The sequence below is a fragment of the Phycodurus eques genome, chromosome 6, assembly GCF_024500275.1.
Source record: "Phycodurus eques isolate BA_2022a chromosome 6, UOR_Pequ_1.1, whole genome shotgun sequence".
NCBI lineage: Eukaryota > Metazoa > Chordata > Actinopteri > Syngnathiformes > Syngnathidae > Phycodurus > Phycodurus eques.
This window is the reverse complement of record NC_084530.1, coordinates 9,814,570-9,826,913: the sequence shown is the minus strand read 5'-3', so window position 1 is coordinate 9,826,913 and position 12,344 is coordinate 9,814,570.

Below are 12,344 nucleotides of genomic sequence, written 5' to 3'. Positions count from 1 at the left end.
TGGAAATCTCATCCTCCGACCCAGATCAATTGCCTCCTATTTCCTCATCACTTGGCGAGGACTCAATACAATACTGCCATGCACTCGACTGCTTATCTGCTACATTTGTTCGGCTCATTTGACAAAAGAGTGCAAACTTTGATCAAGTTGTGTGAGTTGTTTCATTTAGTGATGATGCGTGGGCAGCATTTGAATCAACATGCTGCCGCACGTTGTCTCAATCAATGTGATGGTTTGTACGGAACTGATTGCGACCTACTATGATTTAGTTCAATTAAATAAAAGAATTGATTTCCTTTATTTCATTGCAGCGCACTTGCAGTGCTCAAATTAATGCACCTGAAGCAATATGAGTGGTATGTTTCCATATCGTTCTCTCTTATGTTCTTGCAAATAAAGTGGCAAAAAATGAGGTGTGAGTGTACGCATCCTCAGCAGAAAACTGAAGCCCACCCCCAATTTGTCATTGTGATCTATAGTCCCACGATGGCACATTTACACACATACACACTTACCTTTACCCCCTTATCACTAGCAACCATGTTGTAGGAAGGAAGAGACACAAGGGACAGAAGTGTGCTGACCAAGTTGAGTTCTGCGTGGTTTTCCAGTTCACTTACACAGGTTGACTTGACGAGAGGTCTTGAGGGCGAACTCGGCCAGATTGCTGCCTTGGACTGGACAGCAGTGGACTTAAGTAGGACAAATAGCACATCACTTTATTGCCATGGGCCCTGACTCCAGTGGGTGAACTGATTGGACTAGACTGTGCAAAACTGACCTCCGCTTTGAACTTGGCCAGACTTTCCAAGAAACATGTTTTGAAGAGAGCTGCAAATAGACTTGAAGAGTGTAATTCGATAAATAGAAAGCCTGCAGGTCAGGTTACCTGAGTGAGAGCTGCACACATATGTAAAGAGGTCTTGCTCCCTTTCAAAAACATCCCTCTAAGCACTGATGCTTTCCTCCTGGACAAAAACGACACCAATATAACCAGATCCCGGAAATCCTCGCCAGAGTATTCGCGTTTCTCCTGCGATACAACGGCTCTCCACTTGCACCTAAGATACGCCAATCGTAGATTCCCTGCTGACTCCCGTGTTCTTCCTTCTCCTCAGTACTCCCTCCGTGTTCCCCGAAGTGGTGACCTCCTCCGCCACGCCCCCCAGCCATCCACCTGCTCACGCCACCACCTGCTGCACATTCCCCACCTCTACGACCTGCCAATACGCCCCAAGGATCCATCCGAAATATCCGCTTCAATAAACCTTTCACCACAACCCTTTCAGCCTCTGCTTGCTTCTGGGTGCCGTTAGCATCAGATCATGACAACAAGGTTGAATTAGGTTTGCGTTCAATACGTTTTATCCCGTCCTGTCACCTAACCCTCGAGAATACGCAGCCTCTACTGCGTGATAAATAAATAGATAATGAGTGCGGTATATGTTGCACCAGCCCTGTGCTAAAGTCACAGTCACAAGGCTTTCTGATGTGCACGTTTGCTGACAACGCCTCAGCAAGGACACTGTATCGTCTTCCTATCCTCACGTCTCTCCTGTCTTCCTTCCTCTATCTCCATGGAAGCAAGGAGGATGGGAATAAAAGGAAGATGACTAAGACAGGTGCCAAACTTGGGAAAGGGGTACGCCTGTCAATGAGGTACGACCAAGCTACTGTGAGTTCGATCTTGTGGACTGATCGTCTCCTTTGTGTCAGCCGCTATGGCTACAATAGGGGCCACTAAGGGGCACTTGGATTTCCCTAAGTGACACTGATTAATGATGAGAATGTAGTCAGCTCTTTCTTTCCCTTATCAGTACAAGCCTTAAATTACACCTTTAAGTCTGACAGCAAGTGTGCCCTGAAAGGACTCTTTAAATGTTCTTTGTAATGATTTTTTTTTTTTGATTGATGTAATCAAGAAAAGGTGTTACATTGTAGGTTTTTTGTTTGTTTGTTTGTTTGTTTTTTGGAGGAAAGAATGAAATGATCATCACATTCCAAGATTTACAACATGCATATATTGGCAAGTCTTTACAATCAAGCCCAGAAGTATTTGTATAATGAAAGCAATATATTGATGTCAAGTGTTTAGCAGCTGTTTGATTGACGCTAACAAGGAATTCCAGGGATTGAGATTATAAGATTTGAACACAGAACCTCAGAATTTTGAGGCAGAAGTGCTCACCACTCCATCACTGTGCTGCACCAGGTGAGAGTTTGCCAGAAAATGTAGGAAAGAAACTCGCATTCTAGAATGAGCCGAAGAAAAGTATGTAAGTATACCCCATCATGTCTCAACGCAATTCAGTTGTATACTGTATAGCACCAATCCACAGCAGATGTTAGGGGACTTCACATCTGGAGCAAGTCTAGAAGCACACTCCTCACACATTACGAGACCAACTAAACCCCATGGTATCAGTCATGCTGCCAGTTTTATGACATGGGAATGTATGGCTGCTACTGTAAGTGAACTTGATGAAGTGACCACTCATAATAGTGCAGGCAAAGCTAATGTTGAGGCTGATGAGTGAGTATGTGGCACTAATTATTACTTTTACTTTTCGAGTCATATTATTCTCAAGTAACGGCACTCTTGAGTACTCTTTTTGGCAACTCCACCCGCCTCTGTCTGTATCATAATGTGCACTACACTTTATACTGAAAGCAGAGAGACGGTTGAATTGTAGAAGTTCAAATAAAAGTTTATTTGGGAAGATTACATTCCATAATTAGTCAGTGATTTGTTTGCAGCGTTGCAGCTGAATCTTTTGAATTGAAAAAGTGGAAAAACAATAATCTTATCAGTGTTACTTGTTACAGAAGCACATACTGTGTGAGTCTCATCATGTTTTTCATATCATACGCACAGCTTGAGATGTGTGTTCCGTACACACAGACACAATATCACACCCCTGGGAGCCGCTGGGCGTTTTGTCTGGCCTGGATCCCTCTTTTGTGTCCCCGGCTTTTTCTCCCCCTTTCCCGCTCACACTAATCGTCGCCCACCCCGTTGTCCCAAAGCCCGATATTAAGAAAAGGATGAGAGAAAAACAAAGTGGGTAATTTCCTATCATCCGAAAAAAACATTCTTCTTCATCTCTTCCTTCCCTTTTTCTTGATCCATCTTTCTTGGGAGTGCCAGCAGAAATTTAGAGGGGCGACAACAACAAACACAATAACAGTGGGGGTTGGTGAGAAGTAAAGGTGGGGGCCACACCAGTCTATTTCTTCCTGTGTGCGTCTTCTCAGTCGGCTGAAGCGATTTGGTAGGTGACAACAACAACAGGAATGAGCAGGGACTACAGTGTGACTTTTCAGTGACCGTCCGTCTGCCAAGGTGAGAAAAGGAAGGGGGGAGCTAGATGAGGATCATGAAGGGCACACTTAGAAGAAGAGTATACAGAAGTGAGGGGTGAGGATAGAATGGATCCCGCTTGTACATTCTTTTTTTTTTTTTTTTTTTGTCCTGTTCGGCTGTTAGGTCAAGCGGTCAATCTCTATCCCTTTTATGCCGGAACAGTTTTACTGTGTCACAGTGGAGTTTTTAAGCTTCCACTGGGGTATTAGAATTGAGGTTTATTGAGAATCAGACCTGATCAGTCGAACAGAACAAAGTTTCTAGAAGGGAGAGAGAAACAAAGACAAAGCACTAATTGTAAACAGGATGAGAGAAGTAAATCATTACATTATCTACAACAATGAAACATTAAATATGAGTGTTGCGCGGTGCCGTAGTGCTACACCCTGTGAGGGAAGGACAGGACAAGATAGAACAGGACAAGGACAGGAGAAGAAGCATGCAGGACAAGGGTCGTGAACCCGGCTGTACAACTGATGTGTGGTGGCATTAATTATGTAAATTATAAAAGTCTACAGGACGAGAGTATAAGTGAGGGGATACACGAGCAATTTGCATATTCATGAGTTATTTGTTGCAGTAAGTGCGTGACCCCACACCCAGTGAAAGTGTCCTTGGGGTGTGTGCCTGCGGATACAGTCAAGTGAATTGACACCGTTTTACATGCACAAAGACTGACAGAAGTGTCCTGCAATTGCTGTGCCCGCACCGCAATCGAGGGGCGGGATCAGGCCCAAGGGTCCACCTGAGAGCAGCCTGGCGGACGGGACACGTCCGTCCCACACCGAGGGACTCAGGGCGGTCCGCCGGCCCCACCGAGGCGCCCCGACAACTGGCCACCCGGTGGGGGCCGTAGGGACCCAATAACCCCCCCCAGCCACCCCCCTCCACCCCCAGAAGAGCCAGACGGCACCCACAACCTGCAGGGCCTGCGATGGAGCCAGCTTTTGGGCGTTTTCAGAATCAGAATCAGAATCATCATTATTTGTCTCCGGTAGTTGTAGCCGCTCTAGTATGACAACAGACAGTCAACTGACAGAGAACACTTTTGAGACATAAAGACATTGAGAAAAACAGTCACTAAAGTGAGTTGTGTAATGTCTCCAAAGACGAAAAATAATACTAGAGATGCGTAACCGAGGCATCCACACGGGTAGGCGCCATCTTGTTCAAAACTGCAAACTCCAGTTTCAATCTGTTTATGTGTATATTGAAAAAAAAATGCAAAGACTAAAAATACATACCGTTTATGTCATGTATAGTACTGTACAAAAGGCCACTAGCTTTGTTTTTTGATGATCATTTTGACAAAGTGAAACAGTAAATGCAATAGTAGAACAGATACAATCAGCAGAGATTATGCAAGTAAAACTACACCACTAACACATATCAGTTTTCAATTCAACTGTCCACCCCACAGAAGCACAACGGCCCCGCTGAGAAAATGATTTATTGACTCCAAATAATACAAATGTTCTTTGTTCCTCTATTTATGCCTACGACATACAGTGACAGGCAGAACAATTAAATGCTCTGCCACTAGATAATAGAAGGTAAAGTTAACCTGTGTATCCACCTGTTGCGATTCATACACCACTTGGGAAGTTGTGCTGGATTCACATTGGACTCTACTATACATGACTCCTCTGTTCAACATTATTTTGCACAATACAACACTGCCATCGAAACAGAACATTCATAGAGCTTCTCCCATCCCATTTATAATCCTTTACATTTTTCAATGACAATCAATTAATTTCTCCATCGTCTTTAACAAAGTTTCGTCAACTGTCCATTGATTTTGGGAAGTGCATCACAATAGAAGCAGATTTGTAGAGTGAATAATGCATTCTAACTGATAATATGAAAGATGGTTATTTGCTGATGGGATTGAAAGGAGTGACAAGTGAAAATGGGGGAGGAGGGCGGAAGAAGGCGGGACACAAGAAGTAGCTGTTAATTCATCCTCTCGTTGTCACGTTGACCCTCCCTCTGCCCGCCCACTCTGGAGTCACACTGACCTCCATTCACCGCATACTAACGCAGGCTCTGTCACCCCGCGATACCCACACACAACCCACTGTACCACGACAGCACACACACAACACTCTCTCAGGCAGTTTTCTCTCATTCCAATCACATGGCATGGTTTCATGTGGGCAGCCATGTAAACAATATCTCCTTTATCCCTTTATTACTTCAACACACACAAAAACATGACGTACGACACAAGCACACCGCGATGCACGAGCACAATAATTTGAAAATAATCTATACATATAAATGTTATTTGTTATTTTATTGAGCCATTGTTATTTGGATATTAGTGTTATTAATGGTTTTAATTCTCGATTCAGTCATCTATCCATCTGTCAGTTTTATTCCCACTTATCGTGTACGGTCACAGGTGAGCTGGGACAGTCTAATGACGCCAACGTTTCTGTGCTTTTCTATTTCTATTTCATTGAAACAAAAAAAATAAAAAAATAAATGTGGTCTTTTACAGATGGTTTCATTTTTAAACTCACAAAATTTGGAGCTGTATGGAGGTACATTCTTGTCATTGGACAGTGACCATATGTAATTGCCAGTACATATCTGATCTCGGCTCCATTGTGTCACTTTTAGGTTATTTAAACAACATTCACTGATAAAAGTTGGCGGGGAAAAGTTCGAAGAAGATCTAAGGAGAAATGTGTCTCGTGAACAACACCTCAAGATACTTGAACTCCTCCACTTGGGGCAGGATCTCATCCCCGACCTGCACGTACACAGTATGCAACAAATTACATGCTCATTTTGACTGGCAAAGAATATCTTCCACTCCCTTTTCTGATTTATTATGAGCACACTTAGAATTGCAAACAGCACCTCCCTCTCTTTTCTTCTCCCCCCACCACCACACTCACACTCACACACACACACACACACACACACACACACGCACGCCATATACTTTCTGTACAGTGTAAGGGGTATCCGCCAGGGTGACTACGTACATATCCACTGCCCATTATAATGCACACATTGTGGTAAAATCCCTGTGGATCAGAAGTGGGCTGACAAGCGCCTCACTGTGCCTGAGGTCCCACCACATAAGCCATTGTAAGCCTTTCCATATCACAATATAGGCTCCCCCTCCTACAAGACAGGATATGGGTTATTGGGTCAAAGGGATGCACGCCGCTGCGCATTATATAGGAATTATGACTCGGCCTCCTCTCATCTTGCCTATCTGCCGTAATCACCTGCAGATTATCCGCCACTGAATGCCAGCCTTAATCAAAGTGCGCTTCGGGAGAGTAGACAAGTCACGTTGACATGTTATGGTGAGCCTCAACATGGCTGGGATGGGCTTACCGCTAATCACACACATGAAAACACTGTGACCGTGTTATCTGAGAAAACATCGTCCTCCCTACACTTGGGAATAAACCCATTTGAGCGGCCAACCATCGCAGGTGCTCCATCCGTGGTGATGGACACCAATTTGCGCACTGGGAGCTGAGTTTTCTCAATAAAATGTTAAAAAGACTGAAATGTGACCTTTCCACGCATGTGCTCTTTCACGGGCAGGACTGTTAACAGCTACTCTTTTGTGGTCATATCAGTAATCATCATCCGAATAAAACTCCACAACCGGGCTGTGTCACTCACGTCTCTAGACTCATCCAGCTGCAGTTAGAAGCACTAGCAGTCTCCGGCGTCCTTCCAAAGTTGCTCGGTCAAATCCATGAGCAAAAAGCTATGGCGTCACTGCGCTGTGTAACTGTAGCCCTTGATAGCTGGCGAGCTCCGATGGAAGATGCTACTTCTGCTTTGTTTTTACAGTCTTGAAACAACGAGTCAGCAGCTTCAACGAACGCCTCTTTTACCACCTCTCCGTCTTGAAAGGATTTCTTGTTCTTAATGAATAAGTCACTCACCTAGAACGAAGCTTCGTTCTAGGCGAGCTGCCTTCGCTGTGAGGAAAATGACTTCTTTACGGACAACTGGGATTTTAGTTCTTTCGCCTTTTCGCTTTTCGGAGGGACGTCAAGGGCAAACGACAAATTTTATACTGAGGATGATAGGCTGACGTCTACGTTTTAATGCCATGCCATCTACCCACACTACCTTTGGGATCTACCGGCAAATCGCGATCGACGTATTGGGCACTTACACTAAAATTACACTGTCATCTTAGTGTTGCATTTCTTTACAGTATGGCGTGTTTGTTATGTTTTGGTTTCATTTTGTCATGGCCTTGTAGAAAACCAAAACAGTGTGTAATGCTGCTGTGCATCATGTTAGCTGAAATATTGCTGTCATCTTTACACACTACTCAAAGTGTGATCAAACTAACTGGGTGTGCATACGAACTAATTCTCTGCCCATCAGCCAAATTAAACTTTACAAAGAAAAACTTTAGTATGCCAGTTTTAGTGTCTCTCTCCTGCATTCTTTCTACCTTTGTAACTGTACATGTGACCCGGTGAGGAGCAAGGATCATGGGCCAGTGTTGAGGGGGTGTTAAGGTTTTGGAATGGGGGGGTCCGTCAGCTCTAAGCCTTTCTTGTTATGAGCTGAGTCCCCCTGTCCACCGTCTCTTTCTTTGGGCAGCTGAAATGAACTCCATGGGAGGCCACAACACATCATCGCAGGCGTCTGCTTTGCACACCACCCCGCCCCAAAGCCAAGGAGGGCCAGCCATCTGGGCCCTTTGTCTAAGGAGGGGGGAAGCACACCCTATATGCTACCCCTGCACCCCTACACACACACACACACACACACGCACACAAAGATCTCACATGAGCAGCGGTAGAGTTAAACATATATCTCAAGAAGAAAGAAGTCTGTTTCGCCAGGGCCCCTCCTCTTACTCATTCACTCACTCCCTCAGTATGGAATATCAACGTTGCATCATCTTTTTTTTCTTTTCAGTGGGACACAATGAGCGGCTGTGTTTGCTTGGGTGTTGCCGAGTGACTTGCCGAAATTGTTCCCATAGCTCATTGTGTCTGCCCAGACCTTTATGTTTTTGAGAAGGGGGAGAGCAGACGACCCCCTGAAGGATCACGCTTGAACAACTCAGCAGACTAATAACTTCTTACCAAAGTCACTCTCACTAAAATAGTGTAACAATTGAAAACTAAACATGATGTAGTGCAAAAAAAAAACAAAAAAAAACAGTGACTCCTTAAGTGTCATTTACATTTAAACCCATTTTAATTTGTGCTGAGTAAAAGAAATCTAATAAGTGACATGTGATATGGAATCAGCCATGGAAATTGTCACAGAGCAGAGTTCATGGCCAGGAGGCGTGAACAAAGCACATCAAATCACCATTGAGCGGCTGTAAATGTATGTGAATAGAAAAGAGATCTTCACATTGGATAAAGCACAGATGTCCAATAGGGATGCCACTCCTAAACAAGCCTTGGCTTTTTTATTTATTTATTTAAAAAAATGTTTTTTTGGGGGGGGGGGTACTGTATTAAATTCAGAATGTTGAGCATGTTATCACTCCATCCCCATTGTCTGTGAAGGGTGGCTCAGTGAATAGAAGACCTAGTTTTGGGCTGCGGAGGTCTGGAGGACCCTCTCTGCAAGTCTCTCCCATTGGCCCCCATTGTTTGGCTGGGCCTCTGTCTCGCTTGAGGCTCAACCCAGACCTACTTACCCACAAACAACAAACTGCTGAGGTTATCCTGCAGCCACTGAAGGTCAATGGCAGAATGGAGAGCAATGTGGTTTTTACTAAGCTGGGATGTTTCCCAACATCAACCAGTCTCACTCACACGTTGCCATTTACCAAGACTTGATCAAAGGGTTATTGTGTCAGTGATTTAATCTATCCAGAATTTTGGAGGATGAAATCATTTGAAAATCAAAGTTTTGTTTTCTTTTCTTTTTCAAAATAATAGCTTTTAGGCTAGCACGGTGAAGTCGGGCTTAACAAAAACGTCTGTTTTACGGTTGAGAGGTCCCAGGTTTGAATCTTTGCTCCTTCCTCGCATGTTCTCCCAATACGTTTGTGGGTTTACCCTGTGTACTGTGTCTTCCGCCTACATTCCACAAACATGTATGTTAGGTTCATTGAAGGATCTTTTTGCCTATTCTGACTGCAAGTCGCACGCCATTGTTTCTGCCATGCTTTACATAATTGAGCCACTATTGTAAACTGTGGGTGGGTTTCACCCACTCTTAATTGTAATTGTAACATTCTTTGCTCCTCAACGTTCGATGCTTCAACCGCGATCTGAAAATTGTGGGTTGAGCACTGAAGATCGAGGAACGACTGATGTTTGCTTTGTGGGAGTCTATTAGCTCCTGGACAGTGACGTAGAGTATCAAAATGGGGAAGGAACAGCTCGTAATCATATACGGAGCAGGACTTAAGATTGAATAGTTGATTTCTTTGTGACATTCCTTGATTATTTTTGTTTAGATAAACTGTACATATTTTGTTGACTCTGTTTTATTTTTGGCAGTATTTGATACTGAAATGGTTTAATTACAGTGGCTCATAGATGCTACGCAAAAGTTGAAAAATTAGGATGTAATGTTTTCAAATGCATTTGGCCCACATCACGAAAACCAAAACAGTTTGAGCAACATATCAACATTATATCAGTCGCTACAAATATGCGCTGTGTGTGTATGGGAGGCGGGTGGTGAAAGGCGGCAGATGCCCACTCACAAGCGGAGTTGTGAAGCGTAAACGTTGATCATATTTGACTTTAATTTAATTTTACTTGAAAAGTAAAGCATAAAGTAGACATGCTGTGATAGTAACAATTCAGACACTGAGACAATTGATTCCTGACACACGTCAATGGCACAAGGTCATCTTTAATTGCCATCGCCATGAAATGACAACATCGAAGAGCAAAGGTCTCATTTCTCCAAACATTTGTCCCTCCTCGCTCCTCTAACAGAGGAAGGGTAGCGTTCCTTCTTATGTATGAGTAAAAGGAACATTGCATTTAAACTACTGTGACGAGTAAAATTGTTCCAAAAAGAAATGTAAATGTAACATGTTACGAGCCACCTCTGGCATAATCGCATCATAGAAAGGCTTTATTTCGGGAGGTGACGTGCTGCCACACTGGAAAAATGGTGTCGATCATCCATCAATCCATTTTCTACAGCACTTGTCCACATTAGGGTCCCAGGTGAGCTGGTGCCTGACTGTGAGCCGAGATTCGAACTCCACCCTTCAGAACTGTGAGGCAAACGACGCAACCACAATCTCACTGTGCCGTGAGTGTCAATCATGAAATAATTGTTAAGGCGTCAGCATCTAATGAGCTGGAAGTGACATTTTTGTGCTATCTAACGGGCTATTGTCTCCGCCCTCGCAATGAAAACAAGCTTAATATTAACTTACAGTCCCTGTTAAAGCCTCATGAAAGTACAGCTTTGCTTTCAATGCTAAACGATCTTAATCACCAGCTAATTACTAACATTATCATTTGGAAGGTGCTGCAGTTGGTTTTGGGAAGCGTTTACGAAGATGAAACTGTCGTTGCTGGAAATGAGACTGATTATAATTTATCCAGTTCGTCAGCCAAAAGCAGAACAATTTGCACGAGTGCAAAGGGGAACATTAATGAGAACATTCATCATGATGGCACAGCATCTCTCGGATTGTTGCTGTTTGCTTGTTTTTTTTCTTCATTATTTCCTCTTGACTTGATGAGGATGAAAGAAAGGATTTTAAATCCATTATGCTAATGGTTTATTTTAGTCTACAACACGCAGATGTTGACTCACAAAAGCTCCTGTGTGTGTGCGTGTATATGTGACGACACTTGATCACAGCGGTTACCATGGGGATAACAAACAGCATGTTACAGTCTAATGTCATTATTCAGCATTTTTTGGCACACCGGTCTTCTTTATCCTATTTGTATGTTCTTTCCGACTCATCAGTTTGGAAGATTAGAAAACACTGTCGATACATTCCATTTCCTACCATCATAACTTGCGTGACCCAGGCACCCCGCACGACAGCGTGCATGGCAGGAAAGTGCGTCATTTCGCTGACAGAAACATGGACGCACTAGCCTTATAAGGATTTAACAGCTGCAGTCATGAGTTGAGGGAGCAGGGAGCAGACTGTTTTAAAGGCCATTATAGGGTTGGGTGGCTTTCTAGAATGTGACCGAGACTGCTAATGTATGTTTGTATGCATGTGCCTATCTGACAGAATGTGCAAAAATATTTCTCGAATGGTGGGCCAGTGCGTCAAGGAAGCCACTGAGGTTTACAGGTCCCTGGTTCCTTCTCCATTATTCTACTAAACTCCTTCAGGAACTAAGTAGGTGGAGGATTTGATGAAAGATTACTCAATGCGAGCAATAGTCCTGGTACACAACAAAGTTCCCCCGGAATCTTGAATTGTCATCTCAACAATTCTGTGCTTAAAATGTGTGGTCAATTTGGGGAAGACCATTTTCTGTGCTCAGTCCAATTCAAGGATCATGAAGGCATGCTTGGATGTGATTGGTGTGGAAGAGCCCAATCTCATCGGACACCTATGGAGTCGAGATAACCGGTCCATAGTCCTACTCTTCAGTACTATCCCATTAAGGACCAATTGCAGGGCTATGGTATCTATTCTCAAGGGCGGAACAAGACGCATTGCAGTTGCATTGAGTTTACGAAGAATCCTCATACACCAAAAGTGATATCGAACACACAGAGATCATGTCAGCATGAGTGCACTGTGTTACTTCTCTATGTAATTATATGCCAGCAGATTACACTTTCATGCACTGTTTTGCTACGTAATGTCACCATATGGCCAACGCACCCTATTTTGGAACACACACCAGGTTAGTGTTGACCTACTGTATCTGAAACTGTACTCCACTGTGTTGTCAAGCATCACACAGGTTGTGCCTCCATCATTTTCTCTGCCAGGCTCCAAAACAAGAGGTATCGATTTGATCACCATTGGCTGTTTTTCTTTTAGTGTGCAGTAAACATGTCT